Genomic DNA, 19,410 nt, shown 5'->3' with positions numbered 1-19,410 from the left:
CATGCTTGTTTTGATAATTACTTGAAGATTATAAGTCACGCTCGTTTGATGATAATTTCTTACTTGATTATTTTATGAACATGTTCGCTTGCTTGATTGTTTTTACTTGAAATACTTGTTTGTTTGATTGTTTGAACTCACACTTGCTTGCTTTAAATACTTGCTGGATTTGTATAACTCGCTGGATTGATGTTTGATTGATTGTTGCACTCTCACTTGAACTTGTTTTAACAATTGATTGTTTTGAACTCTTGGGTGATTACTGCACTTAAGGATGCACTGAATGTGCTGAAAAATAATGGGTGTCGAACACTGTTGAAAATGCACCCAAATGACAAATGATAAATTCAATGTTCAAGTAACAACTAACTTGACTTAATGATTCACTTTAACAAATCAAATGAGGGTGTCAGTTACAACTGAAAATGCACCCGGACAATTCAGTTAAAACATTGCAAGTGATACAGAAAATGTTCATAATGTTGATGTCGTTTTGGACTTGAAATGGTTGAGTGTGTAGCATCCTTAACTTGATGGCATGAATTAGCTATTGTGAAATGTTGTTGTAGAAGATTTCTTTTATCAAGTTGATGATGTGATGCTTTGTGTTTATGAACTTAAGTGATTACAAGAGTGTTTATTTCAAGAGCTTGATCGAGCATGCTTATACTTAAGCATTTCGTATGCCCATTTTGTTTGTGTAAACAAATGATAAAGAAATCATTTAATGAATGCGACACAAACCATGCAAACACATTCACGACACAGAGTGTACCCATGATACCCTTATTCAATTTCGGGCGGATTTAGGACACGATCACCACAAAAAGATATGTTTTTATTAACCTTCAAGATACATCATCATGACAATGGCTTCAGTGAGGCGTCTCAAGCACAGACTGAGAACTCCTTGACATCAAATTATCTTCAAAAACTGACTCTAAAACAATGATAATGCCAAGCTCTCAACCCTTTGAAGCAACTTGTCTTCAAAATATAGATGTTCATGGAATAAATCTCTCAAAATAAAGCATTACTTTGGGTTACAACAATAAGTGTTTTTTTTTTAAATATTCTCTCATCTCTCAAAAATTACAAAAATCACTTTTTACTTCTCACTCCAAAAGAAACTTATCACTCCATAAAAAAATTACTATTTTCTTCTCATACAAAATGGTAGCAAACCTTGTCTCTTCCAACAATTTACCCTTTCACCCTTATAACTCCAAATATAAAAATAAATTTACCTTATCGTTTTACTGTCATTCGGGTTACAATAAATACCTTTCTGAATCATTTGAAACTCTTCATTCATTTTTTTAACTCGATTTGGTATCAGGAACAGGGAACAATCCTGCGCCTGCAACACCCGTGGGTGGAGCAAAACCTAGAAACTTTTGCAAATTAGTTCTAATGTTCATAGAGCACAAAAAATGGAAGAAAACCATAGCGCAGTCCATTGGATCATCTCCACTGGGCATCTTCTCCCTCTCTTCAGCGACTGCACAAACTATTGGCAACAAGCAATTCAGTGTTCTTCTCCATGCAGATTTAGGACCAGAAACAGAAAGAAAATAGTGAACAAATGAATTACTCCTTAGCAAAACAATTTCCCCACTGGAGAAGACAGCTGCTCTCTCATGCATGGGCTATCGAGACCCTACAGTTGGTTGCTGCAAAGTGCGAGCTCCCTATAGTTGGGCTGTTGAGGGGTGCGCAGTTTGGCTGCGTGTCCTGCAGAAATCTCATAAAACTAACGCCGCGGCTCTCCACAGAGTTGCAGGTGAGCATGAGGAAGTCGATGTCACCAAGATCAGCTTTCAAGACCATCGCCTCTTGATTGACAGATTGCTCAAAATTGCCGATGAAAATAACGAACTCTTTCTGCTCAAGCTCCGCAATAAAATCAACAAAGTCTCAATTGAAATACCCAAAATCGAGGTCTACTATGAACACTTGAACGCGGTTGCAGATGTATATGTTGGTAGCAGAGGACTACCTACCATTCCCAACTTTACTTTAAATATGATGGACGCTTTTTTAAGCTGGCTGAGTATTTGTCCTAATAGGAAGAAACCCCTTTCGATCCTCCATGATGTTAGCGGGATCATAAAACCATGCAGAATGACTTTGCTTTTGGGATCGCTAGGGTCTGGGAAAATAACTTTACTGTTGGCTTTGGCTGGCAAGCTCGATTCAGAATTAAAAATATCCGGCTCTATGACATACAATGGACGCAGACTGGATGATTTCATGCCCCAGAGAACATCGGCTTACATTAGCCAGCATGATTTGCATATTTGTTGGTAGAGCTATCGAGGAGAGAAAAAAAAGGCTAGCATCAAGCCTGATCGCTATATTGATGTTTATATGAAGGCGGTCGCTCTCAAGGGGCAAGAAATGAGCCTGGTTACGGATTACATGCGTAAGATATTGGGGCTGGACATTTGTGCGGATACGATAGTGGGAGATGAGATGCGCAGAGGGATTTTCGGGGGTCAAAAGAAACGTGTCACTATAGGTGAGATGCTTGTTGGACCTGCCTGTAGCTCCGACAGGATTTCTATTCGAATGGTGGTCTGTTTTTTGGGATATATTTATTGCGAGGACAAATGAAAAACATTCGGAAGTCGCAACTTCATACATAGAGACGCAACAAATGAAAGCAAGGGAACAACAGCACCAACAACTGCAGTTGCAACAAATTCAATTACAAAGAGATGGGGATTCCCCTGCACAGCTTCTTGATGCAAACATAACTGCTCTGATTTCAGATTTCGTACTACCTTCTGCTGGGCGCATTTTATCTACTGAAGGTCTCGCTCCTTCCTGGGCCTGATTTACACCATTCAGATGCGTGCTTCTTGATTTCACTAAACAGACAAAATACGAAGCATACCACCGGAAGGACAACATTTCACAAAAATTGTAGTCAACCAATAAAATCAAACACAAATTTTCCACTTGGGTTCATTACAGAAACCAACGCCCATACCCCATGTTGGAATATTAATTCCAACTGCATGCAGTATTGGTGGACGCCGACAGTTGAACAGTGCCGGCAGCAAACCGCGTCCGCAAAACAGCCAGACTCCCCCGCACCGCTTATGCCGAAGAGTGGTTTCTGTCAGAGGGCCTCCGACACAATCAGCTCCAGCCACACGTCCACAGTACGAACCCAAAACTGCCCATTCCCCGGGCGGTAAACATCGTTTGGCTTGTGTGAGTTTGGTGTGCGAAATGCGTCCGATTTGGTCAACACACATGGATCTGCTTCAACCTGCCTGAACCTTATTAAGGAATGAATGAGATTTATGATGTTCCGTAAATTGTAGGTAAAAGTTGGTAAATGTTTTTAAGTCTTGTTTGCACGGAAGCATGGCCAATTAAAGAATGGTATGGGCAAGTCAATGCCCTATTTTTTTAATGCTTTTGATATATGTTTTGGTTGTGCTCATTCGCATATGAGGTCTGTGTGTAATGGAATGAAAGAGGGGGCTTGCGGAAGTAATGTTTTTTTATGTTCATTGCACATGGGATGAAGGAAAACGAAAAGCCTTTCGGCAGTAAAACAAAATGAAGGGAGACGCACAACAGTGCATAGATTTGGGTTGACTTTCATAAAAGAAATTTTAGTTTTTGCACAGCAGTGCAAGGTGTGAATGAAAAAGGGAACGAAGATGAAGATTGAGTGATGCAAGGAGAGTATAACGCACAGCAGTGCGAAACATAAAGGCGAGAGGTTGAAATGTATTGTGGCTGGTTGCTCAAATGAAGGGAACCAAGCTGCGAGTAGATGAAGAATTGTATTACACAACAGTGTAAATGGTGTGAGTAAAGAAATGGTTTTTCACCTCACAGTGAATGTAATGTAAAAGCTCTTTTTACAGGAGTATATGTAAAAGCTCTTTACAGCAGTAAATGTAAGTAAATATTTTTATTACAGCAGCATATGTAAAACTCTGTTTTTATAGCAGTAAATGTAAATGAGATTTTTACACACAACAGTGTAAAATCTCAGGAGGAGATAGAGTAAATTCTTGTTGGTTGAAATGTATTTTTGGTGAATCCCTCTGTTGAAGAGGAAGGTGCTTTTCAGCACAGTCACTTGGTGAATCCCTCTATTAAAGAGGAAGGTGCTTTTCAGCACAGTGTCATGGTGAATCCCTCTGTCAAGAGGAAGGTGCTCTTTAGCACAGTCTCAGGTGAATCCCTCTGTCAAGAGGAAGGTGCTCTTCAGCACAGTCTCAGGTGAATCCCTCTGTCAAGAGGAAGGTGCTCTTCAGCACAGTCTCAAGTGAATCCCTCTATTAAGAGGAAGACTCTTTTGATTGTTTGTGAAACTGCATCTGAAGCAGTGTTGGTGAATCCCTCCATGTGAGGAAGACCTTTGTGTAACAACAGTTCAGTAATCCCTCTGTTAAGAGGAAGACCTCTTTTTCTTTAACATGCAGTCATATTGATGTATGTAAAGTTTTTTTTGGCGTGTAGAAAAACTCTGTTTCTCTGATTCAAAAACAGATTCCCTGTGCAAAAGATCCTGTGGCAGCAAAACAGAGCATTGCTCTGTCTTCAGTTAATTTGTGTTTGAAATTACCAGAAATTTCCAACATGGTATCAGAGAAGATCGAGGCTCTTTAAAGGTGTTAAAGAAGCTGAAGGGAGGAGTTTCGTGTTGCAGCAGTAAATCTTCTCCAGCAGAGTGAAGTCTCAGGCAAAAGAACCCAGGTATTCCTCAAAGTTTTTTTGTGTTGTTGTCGGAAACAGTCAGTTATTTTAGATACACAGTCCAATATTTGAAGCATAGTTAAGAATGGCAAGGTCAAAGAAGAAAGTCTCCAATCCTTCTAAGGATGTGTCTCCCTCTACTACTAAAATAGAAGACAATATGTTTGAAAGCATTCTATTTGAGGCTTCAGGTTTAATGGAAATTTTGATATGTGGGAAATAAAAATGAGGACTGTCTTACAGTCTCAAGGGATTGAAATTTGGGAATCAGTGATTGATGATAGCAAGATGGATAGAGAATCGAAGGAGCACAATGCAAAGGCAGCAAAGGCTATCTTGGATGGACTGCCTGATTCTGTAAAGAAGAATTTAGGAAAATATTCATTAGCAAAAGATATATGGGACAGACTTCATGACCTTCATGCAAAGGGAGCACTGACCATGACCATCAGTCAAGAAGGAAATTCTGAACCCATCATAGAAGCTGAAAATGAGAAGTTTGACCTCATCAAGCTTCAAGTACAAGAAAGGGATGAAGAGCTCGCCAAGATTAAGAAGGAACTTGATCAAAGCAAAAGGAAGCATCATGAAGAAGTCATATCAATGACAAATCAATTGAATAAAGCAAAGAAGCAGGAAGATATGTTATCAAATCAACTTGAACAAAGGCACATGAGAGTGAATAAGCTTGTAGAAGAGATTGGACAGTACAAGGTAGAGGTCTCCTCCCTTAAGTCTGAATTACAAGAAGCTAGGAAGCAGGCACAAGGAGCTGAAAAGAAAATGGAGAGCAGTCAAGCAGAAATCTCCAAAATGAAGTCAGATATTATCTCCCTTAAAATAGTAGTAGCTGAAGCTACTCGTAGCAAAGAAGAAACTGAGGAACAACTTGCAAAGAAGAATAATGAGTGTGAAAAATTGGAAGAAGAGATTGTCCTCCTCAGGAAAAAGGTTGAAGGGATGAACAAAATCATGAAGAGCTCTCAAGCCTTGGATGACATGCTCAGCTATCACAGATCTCCATCTGATAAATCAAGACTCGGGTATGTAGGTGAACCCTCAAACAAGAATGAAAATGCTTTAAGCAAAGGAGATGTGAAGAAGCCAGAAAGAAATTGTGATGCTCCTAGTTCCAACAAAGGCAAGGAGAAAGATCAAGGCTACAATAGAAGAAATCCTACTCCAAGTAGAAAACCAGCTCCAAGAAGAAATGTAGCTGATGTCAAAGAGGCAAGATGCAATGGTTATCATCAAAGGATCTCAAGGCAGCAAGGCTTCAGAAGTACATCAAGGAAACCTCCATCTCCCAGGTACCAAAGTTCATTTTTTGGTTATTTTTATTCTTGCTCAAACTTTGGTCATATGGAAAAAGACTGTAGAGCATTTCATAGAGATAGATGTTGTAGTGTCCGACAATCTCCAAGAAACAATTTTGCAAGAATAAATCATGAATTCTTATTCATGAACAATGTTGAATGCTTCAAGTGTCATAACATTGGGCATATGGCACGTGATTGTAACTTAACATGGGCTCCTACGCAAGCTAGACCCATGCAAAAGAAGAAAGTTACACAAGTATGGAGAAGGAAGGAAATACAGTGCGAAAGTCCCTTGAGCTCTCCAGCTGATCTAAGTTTCTTTTGAGAAAACTTTGCTGAAAGAAGATGATGCATACAGTTAAGGGGAGCCTGTAATTTTTTTTATCATTATTGCTGAACTATATTAACAGGCATGCAGCAGTATGCAGAAGTGGAAATGTTTTTGTTGTTGTGGAGGATGTATTGCAGCGCAGCAGAGCGCAAATGAATTTTTTTTTTTGTTGTTAATCCCTCTGAAATGTAATATGCAGCAACCTGAGCAGAGTAAATGAAACCAGAAGACTTTTACAGCAGTAAAAGTAAATTTTATTTTTTCACACAGCAGTGAAAAAGAGTTATGTAAATTTTGTTTTGTTGGGAGATTGAAATGCATTGCGAATCTAGTCAGGTTGTATGTAAGAAAATTTTATTTTACAGCAGTGAAAGTGATGAAAGGAAAGCTGATACGAATAGGCAGAAAAGTTATGAATTATTATGAAGTGTTTGGGTATGTCTGAACGCCCAGCAGTTGAAATTAAAGGGGAGTGTTGGAATATTAATTCCAACTGCGTGCAGTATTGGTGGACGCCGACAGTTGAACAGTGCCCGCAGCAAACCGCATCCGCAAAACAACCAGACTCCCCCGCACCGCTTATGCCAAAGAGTGGTTTCTATCATAGGGCCTCCGACACAATCAGCTCTAGCCACGCGTCCACAGTACGAACCCAAAACTGCCCATTCCCCGGGCGGTAAACATCGTTTGGCTTGTGTGAGTTTGGTGTGCGAAATGTGTCCGATTTGGTCAACGCACATGGATCCACTTCAACCTGCCTGAACCTTATTGCCTGACCGCCCACGTGAAGGAATGAATGAGATTTATGATGTTCCGTAAATTGTAGGTAAAAGTTGGTAAATGTTTTTAAGTCTTGTTTGCACGGAAGCATGGCCAATTAAAGAATGGTATGCACAAGTCAACACCCTATTTTTTTAATGCTTTTGATATATGTTTTGGTTGTGCTCATTCGCATATGAGGTGTGTGTGTAATGGAATGAAAGAGGGGGCTCGCGGAAGTAATGTTTTTTGATGTTCATTGCACATGGGATGAAGGAAAACGAAAAGCCTTGCGGCAGTAAAAAAAATGAAGGGAGACACACAACAGTGCATAGATTTGGGTTGACTTTCATAAAAGAAATTTTAGTTTTTGCACAGCAGTGCAAGGTGTGAATGAAAAAGGGAACGAAGATGAAGATTGAGTGATGCAAGGAGAGTATAACGCACAGCAGTGCGAAACATAAAGGAGAGAGGTTGAAATGTATTGTGGCTGGTTGCTCAAATGAAGGGAAGCAAGCTGCGAGCGGATGAAGAATTGTATTACACAGCAGTGTAAATGGTGTGAGTAAAGAAATGGTTTTTCACCTCACAGTGAATGTAATGTAAAAGTTCTTTTTACAGGAGTATATGTAAAAGTTCTTTACAGCAGTAAATGTAAGTAAATATTTTTATTACAGCAGCATATGTAAAACTCTGTTTTTATAGCAGTAAATGTAAATGAGATTTTTACACACAACAGTGTAAAATCTCAGGAGGAGACAGAGTAAATTCTTGTTGGTTGAAATGTATTTTTGGTGAATCCCTCTGTTGAAGAGGAAGGTGCTTTTCAGCACAGTGACTTGGTGAATCGCTCTGTTAAAGAGGAAGGTGCTTTTCAGCATAGTGTCATGGTGAATCCCTCTATCAAGAGGAAGGTGCTCTTCAGCACAGTCTCAGGTGAACCCCTTTGTCAAGAGGAAGGTGCTCTTCAGCACAGTCTCAGGTGAATCCCTCTATCAAGAGGAAGGTGCTCTTCAGCACAGTCTCAGGTGAATCCCTCTGTTAAGAGGAAGACTCTTTTGATTGTTTGTGAAACTGCATCTGAAGCAGTGTTGGTGAATCCCTCTATGTGAGGAAGACCTTTGTGTAACAGCAGTTCAGTAATCCCTCTGTTAAGAGGAAGACCTCTTTTCTTGTAACAGGCAGTCATATTGATGTATGTAAAGTTTTTTTTTGGGTGTAGAAAAACTCTGTTTCTCTGAGTCAAAAACAGCTTCCCTGTGCAAAAGATCCTGTGGCAGCAAAACAGAGCATTGCTCTGTCTTCAGTTAATTTGTGTTTGAAATTACCAGAAATTTCCAACACCCCACACGACTCTTGCTTGGCTCACACTGCCCTCATCTCATGTAGATCATAGGAAAAAGATATCTGATGACAATGGATGGCGCCATATGCCTCCTACACTTCCTCAACACATGTTGATTGTCTCACACGGTCTGCCAAGCGAATTTTAACAACATCGGTTGCAAACGTCCTCACTTGAATAACAATTCCCAATCTCTGAACATTAATACATCAAACAACTTCCAGTTGTCTTTCCACACTCATTCATACAACATCGCTCTACGAAATGGCATCCAAATGGAAATGAAACATGGGCATTCAAAAAACAACATGACAGGGGCAGATGAAGTCTTGACAGATGAAGTCTCGGACTGGAAATACACCCCACGCTTCCATTTCGCAGATCCACATTAGGCTATTTAATTCACCTCCACACAACACATAGGCACGCCCAAGTGCTCTGATACCGCATGACGGAAAAAACATACAACCATAAAACCATATGCACAGCAAATTAACACAAACACAAATTAAACTGATGTGGCCTCTCATGCTCATGTAATTTTCTTTTTCTTATTCAAATAATTTAATAATACATTTAAATACATGAGAAAGTGGTCTTAATATAGTGCGTCTATTTTAGACTCACTTCATTGAGACATTTTCTCAACTTACACACTAACTTACGAGAGCTAGTTGGAAAGAATCTCTCGTCCAAAACTAGACTCCTTAGTTTGAGGAGTTCTCATGATTTTATTAATTTGATTTAATATTTGGATTTGTTAATTGATTATTAAGAGAGCGACGCTAACATTAGCTTCGTTTCAAATCATAATATCCCTCTAGTCAAAAATTTGTAGTGGATTCAAATGGAATTCTCCTTCCAGTTCGACCTATACATCATGCTAATCAATTATATGATTCAGGTAACATATGTATTTCTTTAAGAGAGACATATGAAACACACTATGAATCTTAAAATGAGTTGGTAGGCCACCAACTCTACCATGGTCAGTATCTCAAATGGTCCACAAAATCATGGAGCCAGTTTAGAGCAACTCCTTAGATTCACTGAACTCTTCTTGGGATTTACTTTAACATAGACATGTTCACCCACTTGGAAGTCATTATGTGTCCTTTCTAAATTAGCATAACTCTTCTGTCTATCCTGATCTGCTTTTAAATTATGTCTGATTATTTTTACGATTTCTTCCATTTCCTGCGATTAGTCTAGTCCTAGAATAAGTTTGTCTTGAGGTCAACACTAATTTAAAAGGATGTGAAATTTTCATCCATATTAAGCTTTAAAGGGGATCATTTCGAGGATGTCTAATAACCATTGTTATAGGTAAACACTACCAAATGCCAATAATCCTCACGTGGTGCATTAGTTCATGACATACATGCATAACATGTCCTTAAGAACTTGATTGACCCTTTCCATTTATCTATCAATTTGGGGATGGTACACAGTGATGAATTTTAGTTGCATGCCTATTCTAGTAAATAAGGATTTTCAAAAATTTGAGGTGAAATTTGTGTTTCTATCTCATATCAATATCTTGGGTACACCATGGAGTCGAAATATCTATTTCATGAAGACCTTTTCCTTTGTGACGATTCATAGGTAGGATATATAGGAATAAAATGGGTAGCTTTACTTAAATTATATACAACTGTAATCATAGAGTCATGATTCCTCCTTGTTTTAGGTAGTCTACTTAAAAACTCTAGTGATATTACCTCCCATTTCCATTATGGTACAAGTAAGGGGTTCGACAATCTTGTTGGATGCTAGTCCTCTACCTTCAACAAATGACATTCCTATGACCTTTCCAAGTATTCAACAACATCTCTCTGTATTCATGACTATAAAATTCCTTTTGAAATTCAAAAATCATTTTCTAATATCCTGTATGTGTTGTGTATGGTTTTTTTTATATATTTAGTCAGCATTAATCTCTTAATTTCATCTTCATTTGCAATGTAAAGTCTATTTTTATATACTAGAAATACCTCTTCGCTGATTTCATATTCCAACTACATTATTTGCACAATTTCGCTTCTTAAGTTGTCACAAATCACATTATAACTCTGATTATTTAATGCCGCCTCTTCTATTTAATCAACAAAATTTGTTTCAATTTTTCTCACCATTAGCTTAGAAATTTGTTTTAAACTCTGAATTAGAGCATCATCAATTTTTTTCCTTCCCCTTTATGTGTTTGATGTCAAAACCATATTCACTTAGGAATGACATCTACCCAATATGCCTAACATTCATATCACGTTGGGGCATTGTTCAACATTTTGGTGTTTATGCTGGGTTTTTTGGAGATTGAATATAGAAGTGTGAAAAATGGTGATTTCTTTGCACTTTCACACAATGAACTTCCTCTACACTATCATGTGATTTTGTAGTGCCCAACTAATTAATTCCTTTATTAATGGCGAAGTACATGTTATCACTCATTAATTGAGTTGGGTGATGCACATTGCCAAAAAAAATATTAAATGAGGATATCATATGTAGGTGTGATTAACTCAAAAGGGAAAAAAATTAATCAAATAAATGTTTCATCGCTTCCTCTATGTGATTTAAAGTTACCTTAATATGAATCTAATTTTATTTGTGCTTCCTATCTATGGAAGAAATATGTGGATTTCATATATGAAATTCCTATCCCACTTTCCAAACATGCATTCAATAGAAAAGGAGGACATGGGTGGTGGTTTAAATAAATCAGTTAAGTGGCAATCAAAACAAAAATAAACTTGTTTTATTGTATGCATCTACCTCTTCTCGGATTTTGTGTGGACAATATATATGCTCAATGTGCGTCGAACCCATCAGGTGTCCATAAAACTATTTATTGAGTTGTTTTTTGATACTGTAAAGTGTATTCATGTCAATACATGCTAGATATTGTAATTGTAATTTTTATCAATGCCCTCGTAGTCAAAGCCATTCCAGGTTTGTAGTTGTAGTTGTTCCTTTCATAATATTTGTTAAAAGCATATGAACTGTGGGTTTCTAGCATGTTAGGATTGTAGCAAGGTGCCTCAGAATGAATATGCTTGCAATCGACAACCCCTTCTCCACATGCATAGTCTACTGTTGTCTTGAGTTTACTAGAATCGACATTGGAATTAATACTGTGCCACGTTTTGAATTCTCCTTCTGGGGTTGTCCTGCTACTACGATGATGCCATACAGAGGTGACTGCCGTGGAAGAGGAATTCCTTCCAGAGGTGGGCGCCTAGTTGTTCATATCCATCAGTGTTAGAGAAATGTCGTAGACACGCTCCTCCCGTGGGTATAATAAGTTGCAGTTGTTCTCTAATGTGAGACAAGGATTCTTGTTTCATTAAAGAGAGAAAAAATGAAGGTGTCTAGCGAGGTGTTGCATTTAATTGGGGTTCCAGAGTTGGACACGATATGCTTTACCAGGTTTCCACCGTAGGCCACAACATTGTCAAGGACAGCACTAATAATTTCATTTTCACCGTTAGAGGGCCACCCAATCTCAGTCGTGAAATTGTCGAGGTTATTGGAGATCGTCAAGCTTATCTCAATTGCAGGTTTCCTAAACCTGTCTATGTGGCCCACTGGGTCCCTCCATCTCCCTCACGGTCTTCGTCCATAAACCATCTAGATGTCGTGAATGAAAATTTTAGGACTTCCGAGTTCGGTAGGTGCCAGTGGACATTGAATTGATGATATAATTTAATACATGTTGCTAGTCCCTTCTCTTCCATCTCTCAGCTCCATCCTAAATGAATTCAAAACCTCGATTTTCCCCTCTAAATTTTCCATTCCTGAAGAAAGATGTAATTAGTGTGATAGAGAGAGGTTGGAAATAAACCTACAAGGTTTATTGTAACATAATAGATGGTCATATCGCCCTGAGATATCTTAATATCAGGTTCAATAAAAATGTAGTGGAAAGTGGTGAAAAATTGCACAAGCACAATGAGTTCATTTATCTTCTAATTACCACCATCGACTTACAAAGGTGATATAGAGAAATTGCATTATGTAGGTTCAATTCGGGTGCTGATAAGCCCAACTCGGAGGTTATTAACATGATTTATTCAAGTGTTGTAATAAAGCAAGAAATCCCCTGTTAAATGTCAAAAACCAAAGCACATTCGGCCAGACTATTGATTTATCTATGGGATTGGCTCATTTACACCATTTATTTGGCTCAAGGGAGCAAATCCAATCACAGATTAAGAATCTATTCCACCAATTTCAAATTTAGTTGATGGAAACTGGAAACTGATTGAAGTCAGGGAGATTTGTCCTCGACGAGAAACTCTTTTCTGGCTATGCTTTGGTCCACAGAATTCCCATGTTTTTGCACTAGACATAGGTGCCTTCAGTTGGTATTCAAATCTTACTGCCAATATATCACTGTATTTTTCTTATTGTGTCATTTTTCTCTCTTTTGAACCCTAGTACCCTCAGTGAAGTTTCCAGAAAAAATAAATGACTTGATATATTGATATATGTCGTTTGTCGACGGTTGATGCTCGAGTGTTTATTGATCAAATGCACTTCAATTAATTGACTCTAATAAAATGGCTAACAATGAGTTGATTTGGAAATGTCGTTTGTTGAGTGGTTTTAAATAATGTTAATTTTTTTCATAATTCCAATCGTTCTCCATAGTAAAAATGAACAAAATTAACAGATTTATTTTGGTTTATGTTTTAGAATTGTAAGGTAATTTTTTTATTTTGTTTTTTTTTTTTAATCTTATCCAACATGAAAATTTTGATATCTAGTGAACAAATTTTCTTTTATATAGTAATTAAATATATATCTTTGAACAGAAGCCTGATTTTATATGCTATTTTATTATAGATTTTCTTAAAAGGAAAGATTTATATTCCTAAGTGAGACATGGGAAGTATGTTACTATTATCATTTTCATATACTCTTGCTATTTGGGGTTCTTTCAAGGTCAAAGTCAGTTAGATTCCTTCATGATGTGGAAAATAAGCCATTAGCAATGTTATTTGACATTTGGTTTACTCTATTTGTATTGGTACCATTTTTAGGGAATAAAATATGAGTAATTAATTATTTTTAGATATTATTTAGATATTTTTTAATGGATTAAAGTTTTAATTCATTTTTTTTTATATTTCATCATGAAGTGTTTGATTTAGAGTTTATTATTTAAATTAGATTTGGATATTAAAATTGTTTTTCCATAGTATATTAAATTGGAAACTAGACTAAGGAGAAGCGATCACTTCAAATGAAAATATTTCTAATACAACCGTGAATTACATTTTCACCCATTAGTAAATTTAGATGAAAATGTTTTTCATGTAAAGACTATTTCAATTTTTTACTTTTAGTCACTCTAATTCAAATGTCGCACCAAACAATTGGAATATAGTGTGCCCAGAATGTACCCCAAATTTAGAAACACTCCTTATGTAATTTTATATGAGGACACACACTATTAAGCTTGAGTTTTTAGATAAAAAAATTGCTTTTTTAGGAGCATTAAACATATTATAGTGAATATTAAAAAAAGTTATATAGGTTGGCAAATTTTAAAGATTTTTGAATTTCAAAGTCAAATATCTACTGAAACCACATCGCTTGAAGGGGAAAAAGTTCTCTCCTCTTAAGCGACAGAAATGGAAACAAGAAAGAAATTTTTGTCGCTTTAGATAGTGTGGTTTCCATGGATATTCAATTTTGAAATTCAAATTTCGTCTATTTTCAAGACGTAAATTTTAAATATGTTAATTTTTAAATAAAATTAGGAAAAAAGAAAATCATATTTGTTTAACTAAATATGATAATCAACATGATACATTATTGGAATTTGATACCCATCTAGTGTTTTAATTATAAAACTCATTGATTTTTTCAATGGCACATATCATTTTTTTTTTTTGCAAATTTATGAGAAGCTAACTTGAGTTATATAACTTAAACAGGTGTTCAAAATGGAAACAAATTCTAGCTCTTGAAGTGCAAGATCAAGAAAAAGAAATATTTTCTTCGTTTGAGTTGGGTTGGACTATGATTGGAGATAATAATGTGGCTTGGATCAAATCAAATAGATATAATGAGTTTGTTATTAGGTAGAGAAAAAATCCATTGTATCCAACAAGCTTTCAAAAAAGTTTTAGCAAAAAAATAAAGAGAAGAAAAATTCTATAAATAAAAAAATAGAGTTGAAACCCCATTGAAATATATAATATAAGAATTTTGCTACTACTATTTTTTCTTAAAATAATTTTGTTTTAAATTCAATTTTTGTCATGTTAATATCTTTTTGTTTATTGCAGGTTTTGATTTTCATATGGGCCAGAATATTATCAAGAGATTGATGCCTTGCCTTATGATATGTAAAAAGTGCCTAAAAAGGGGATAGAGAGATTTCGGGGTTGTAAGCATTCAAGACGCAGTTGCACATGTCATTTTCATGTTCACATATCCTAGAAAGCAACAAAACATGCCTTGATCACATATGTTGATATGAACCATATAGATATTATAGGTAAACCTTGCCATGGATAAGAGGTTGGTGATTTTGTAGGCACAAAGGCATACCATGCACCCCATGTTAGTAATGAACTACTTTAATGGGTAGAAAGATGTTTATTGTTGGGAATTCGAAAAGAATGTGTACATCACAAAAAACGTGAATTAGTGCATGAAAAAGTAACCTCATTTAGGTTTGAGTTTGATCGAAATTATTTTCTTACTCATGACGACATTGGAAATATAGAGACGAGATTGAGACATGCACAATATATGTTTAATAAGAATCATGCTCAAAGTTTGCGTATATGGAAAATAGAAAATTTTAATAAGGTATTTTACTACTCAAACTTTGAAAATACCATAGATGATGAGAGACATACTCTATTCATTTTAGGAATTCAACAACAATTATAGCAGGAATGGACGAGAAAATATTTTGATGATAGTATATTAGCAATGTATTCTACATTTTGGGCAAATTGCTTTAAAGTTTATATTGTTATGTAATTTCTTATTATCATTTGTTATTTATAAGATAATCCAAGGATATAACTAATTTCTTATTTACTTTTATGGAGTTTCAAGTCTATACATTATTGGCATTTGATTCCCAACATAATGGTTTTCTAGTGGCATGGGATCTCATGTCCAGATTTATGACTTCTGGTATCTCCAGGTGGATGGAGATGCTACTTCTTAAATCTCGCATGGGTATGTTGGAGTGGAAGTTGAGTGCATTCATGGTAGATGATGGAGCTCCTGAGATTCCTGCAATCAAGTATAAAGCTATAAGTGTATTGTTTCTTCATTACTCAAAATGCAATGTTATATATATATATATATATATATATATATATATATATATATATATATATATATATATATATATATATATATATATATAACCTTTTATGAAATTTACGTGCAATAGGGCAATATTTCAATGTGAAGTCTACTGATGCATTTGGCATGTTAGAAGGTCATGGTTAAAAAATCTTGTAATGAAAGTGAAATATGATACTACAAGGCATGCCACATTTAATAAGCATCTTGGAGACATTATGCAAAGTTAGAAAAATGCAAATTGTTTACTTGAGGAGGCAAACAAATTTCTAAATGACTTCGAAGAGGAAACCACCTTTGTTGAGTACCTTAGAGCACAATGGTTGGACATAATAAGTTTGATTCCTGTAGCTTTAATTTTCATATTTTTGGTATATTTGTGTTGAATGCTTACATACTTTCTTTGGTGTTAATCATAAATGTGGGAATAATGTTGTCATTAAGAGGATGTTGGAAAAGAAATGAATGGGGCTATTGAGTCCTACAATTCACATCTAAGACAAGTTTTTTTAAAGTCAGTATGAGAAAATTCACATCATCGAGTTGAATGGTTGGTGCATGAGTTGTGTTCAGTGGTCCACATTTTTTATTGGTGGCTTCAATGTGGAAAATGGTTTACATAGAAACTATAAGGTGGAGAAAATAGAATCTTATTCATGGATAAGGGCTCAATCTATTCTAGATTGTAATGTGACATTACACCACTCAGATTCTTCAATATCATGGGTGCAAACCCAACATGATATCGATAAATCATATATGGTATGCCATTCAAGTTCAAATGTTTCTACGTGTGATTGTAATTGGGTGAAAAATGGATATCTTTACAAACTTGTCATCAAGGTTATCTTGATGAGGGAAAAAATAAGGTTGGAACAAGAATTGTTACAAGCAAGAATCAATGCAACAACCCAAAACCAAGTGATTTGAGTATTTCTGATGCAGGAGCATCTGGTCGACAGGGCGAAGACCGAGAAGGGGCAGACAAAGTTTCTGAAGAAGATTGGGAAAGATGAACAGTTCGACAAATGGACAGCAAGTCTGTCAGAGTTCTTGTGTTTTTATTTTGTTTCTTCCAAGGTCAACTACAGCATTTGATTCTGTTAGCTTAAATTTCTATTTATTTTGTTTTAACTATAGTAACAGGTCTTAAGTTAGAGTTGTTAAGAATTAGATTAATATCAATAATCAATGTAAGCAGCAAACCCTTATGTAACAGAGGAAACAGGTAAACACACAAATAGTCAAGTCACGTAAGTTGTTAGTAATTGCCGAGCAACTGTAATGTAGTAACTACCAAGCAGTTATCTAACTGCTGAAACTATTGTATAAAAAGACAGATGAAATAACCCAGAGGGGTTCCGGAGCGAAGCATTGAAAAGAGAATAAGAAAAATACATTTTATTTCCTTCATCAAATGTTCAGTGCACAATTAAATACAAGATTGCAAGATTTATGTCCTCTATGATAGAATACGCATGCATACATATTTCTGTTCATTCAATTCATTGCAGACAAATACAGTAACAGAGTTTCACGACCTCAAAAGAATACACATATATATATATTTGCTGTACATTCAACTCATTGCAGGTAGACACAGTAATGGAGTATCACGACTCCAAAAGTCTCATGACCAGCCGAGACCGAGAGCGAGCATAAAGCGAGGAGAGACAAACAATAACGCAAGATACAGTCCACAGTCGAAATTGGTAAGCAACAACACCGAACTTAAATATATATTACATACCACTGTGTAATTACATTGCAGGTTTATAAAACTCCCATAACATGAAAGGACTGTGCAACGAGGATTCGTTGGTCCCGGCCACCAAATAAAAGAACTTACAGAAACCCTCCTAGCTACAGTTACGGGTCGATTGTGCAACGAGGATTCGTTGGAGCAATCCCTTAAACAAAAGCATTCACAGAAACCCTCCAAGCTACGGCTACGGGTTGGAATAACATAAAGACCAGACTCTACCACTATCTCGCATACAGGCCACAGATGCAAGTAAATACAGCAAAGACGAAGAACCACGGAAGAAACTAAGGTAAGAACAGAGTTACCCGGAAGACAAGCAGTCGAAGTCCCTGCAAAGCCACAGGACTAGTCACCTGCAACCACCACAGAAGAGCAACGTTAGGGTTCATAACCAAATCAAAACCCTCGCAACAGAAACAACGTCGTGAAGCTGTAAAGGAGTTGACAAAAAGCGAAACCCTTGTATGGCTGAGGAGCATAGCCATACCTAAAGTGAACCGAACCCATAAGCCGCAGAAACAAAGTGAAACCCTGACCACAGAGGGGCTGCGAGAGTTAGCACCAGTTCGAGCAGAGGATAATGAAATAAAGCAAGGAACAATCTCTTACCTGAAGACACAGTGCCGAACGTCGGACAAGAACCAGAGGCGGAGCCGAATACCTGAGAAAAACACAGAGAGCAAAGTGACGGAGTGAAAACAACCGAATAGGCGCGAACTGGCAGTGAAAAGGGAAAAGTGAAATTAGGGTTTGGTAATTTCGAGAAGAAAAGGTGTCGCGGGAAGAGACCAAGTCAGTACCGTGGGTTGATTAATAATCACCTACCAAATAAATTGCAATCACACCATATCCAAAATCAAAATATCAGTGCAGGTCCACATAGGATTGGGCTAGTGTGGGACCACGTGGGCTGGGCCCCCATCAATTTCTGATTGAATATGTAGATCAAGAACAATAAATAATAGGCATTATGATCTAATACGATACAATGTTTTGTTCACATATACCTTAAAATGATATCTTTCAAACTGTGGATAACTTGGATGTTGATGTCATGGTAATAATTTCATAACTCGATGAATTTTATGCTTGTTATCACTCTTTTACTGTTGTTATGACTATTTATTTTTTTCTTTGTAGGTAAATGATAATGTTAATGTTGCGATGGATTCTTATGTTGATGTCATGGTAATAATTTCATAACTTGGTAAATTTTATGTTTTTTTTATCACTCTTTTGCTATTTTTATGAATATTTGCTCTTTTCTTTGTAGGTAAATCTTGTCTAGAAATATAGTCGTTGGATATTCTGCCCTATCTATTTAATATGCAAAGCAAGATCTGTTCATTCAACTTATCCTGACGATGAATCACACTGGTTGGTTCGAAACGCGTCGATAAAAGTATGTCTATGTGATTTTCGCTGAAGAATCTTCTCAAACTTGATATAGATCACAGAAGCCTAAATTCAATAAGTAAATGATCATGTTAATGCTTCGATGGATTCTTCCACTAATGTTAATCCAAGTTACTGTAACATCCCTAGTGAAAATTCCATGTAATAAAAGTTAATAAAGGAAAAATAATAACCATGGTTATGGGACACTTGTTCCAAATTGAATGTTGGGAAAAACACCCTAGTGTGGGTGTTCATTTTCTTTATTATGGCTAAGGAAAATGGAAAGGGAAACGAAAAAAGATTTGGAAAGGAAAAGTGGCATTAGTTGACATTTTATTTATGAAAATAATGGAAATTAGGAGAAAAAGAAGATAAAAGGTCACAGGTTTGATGTGAGAAGGAAAGTGAAGGAAAATATTTTGAA

The 19,410-nt window shown here is 36.4% G+C and overlaps 1 pseudogene; it reads left to right on the top strand.

The window, feature by feature from the left end:
* Positions 1 to 1,644: 1,644 nt before the first annotated feature.
* Positions 1,645 to 2,310, top strand: LOC149199824 (pleiotropic drug resistance protein 1 pseudogene; annotated as a pseudogene).
* The last annotated feature ends 17,100 nt before the right edge of the window (positions 2,311 to 19,410 follow it).

This window comes from Pinus tabuliformis, chromosome 2_1 (assembly GCF_031772625.1).
Source record: "Pinus tabuliformis cultivar Carrire ecotype Pingquan chromosome 2_1, CPIR1, whole genome shotgun sequence".
Lineage (NCBI taxonomy): Eukaryota > Viridiplantae > Streptophyta > Pinopsida > Pinales > Pinaceae > Pinus > Pinus tabuliformis.
This window is presented reverse-complemented; position numbering and strand designations above follow the sequence as displayed.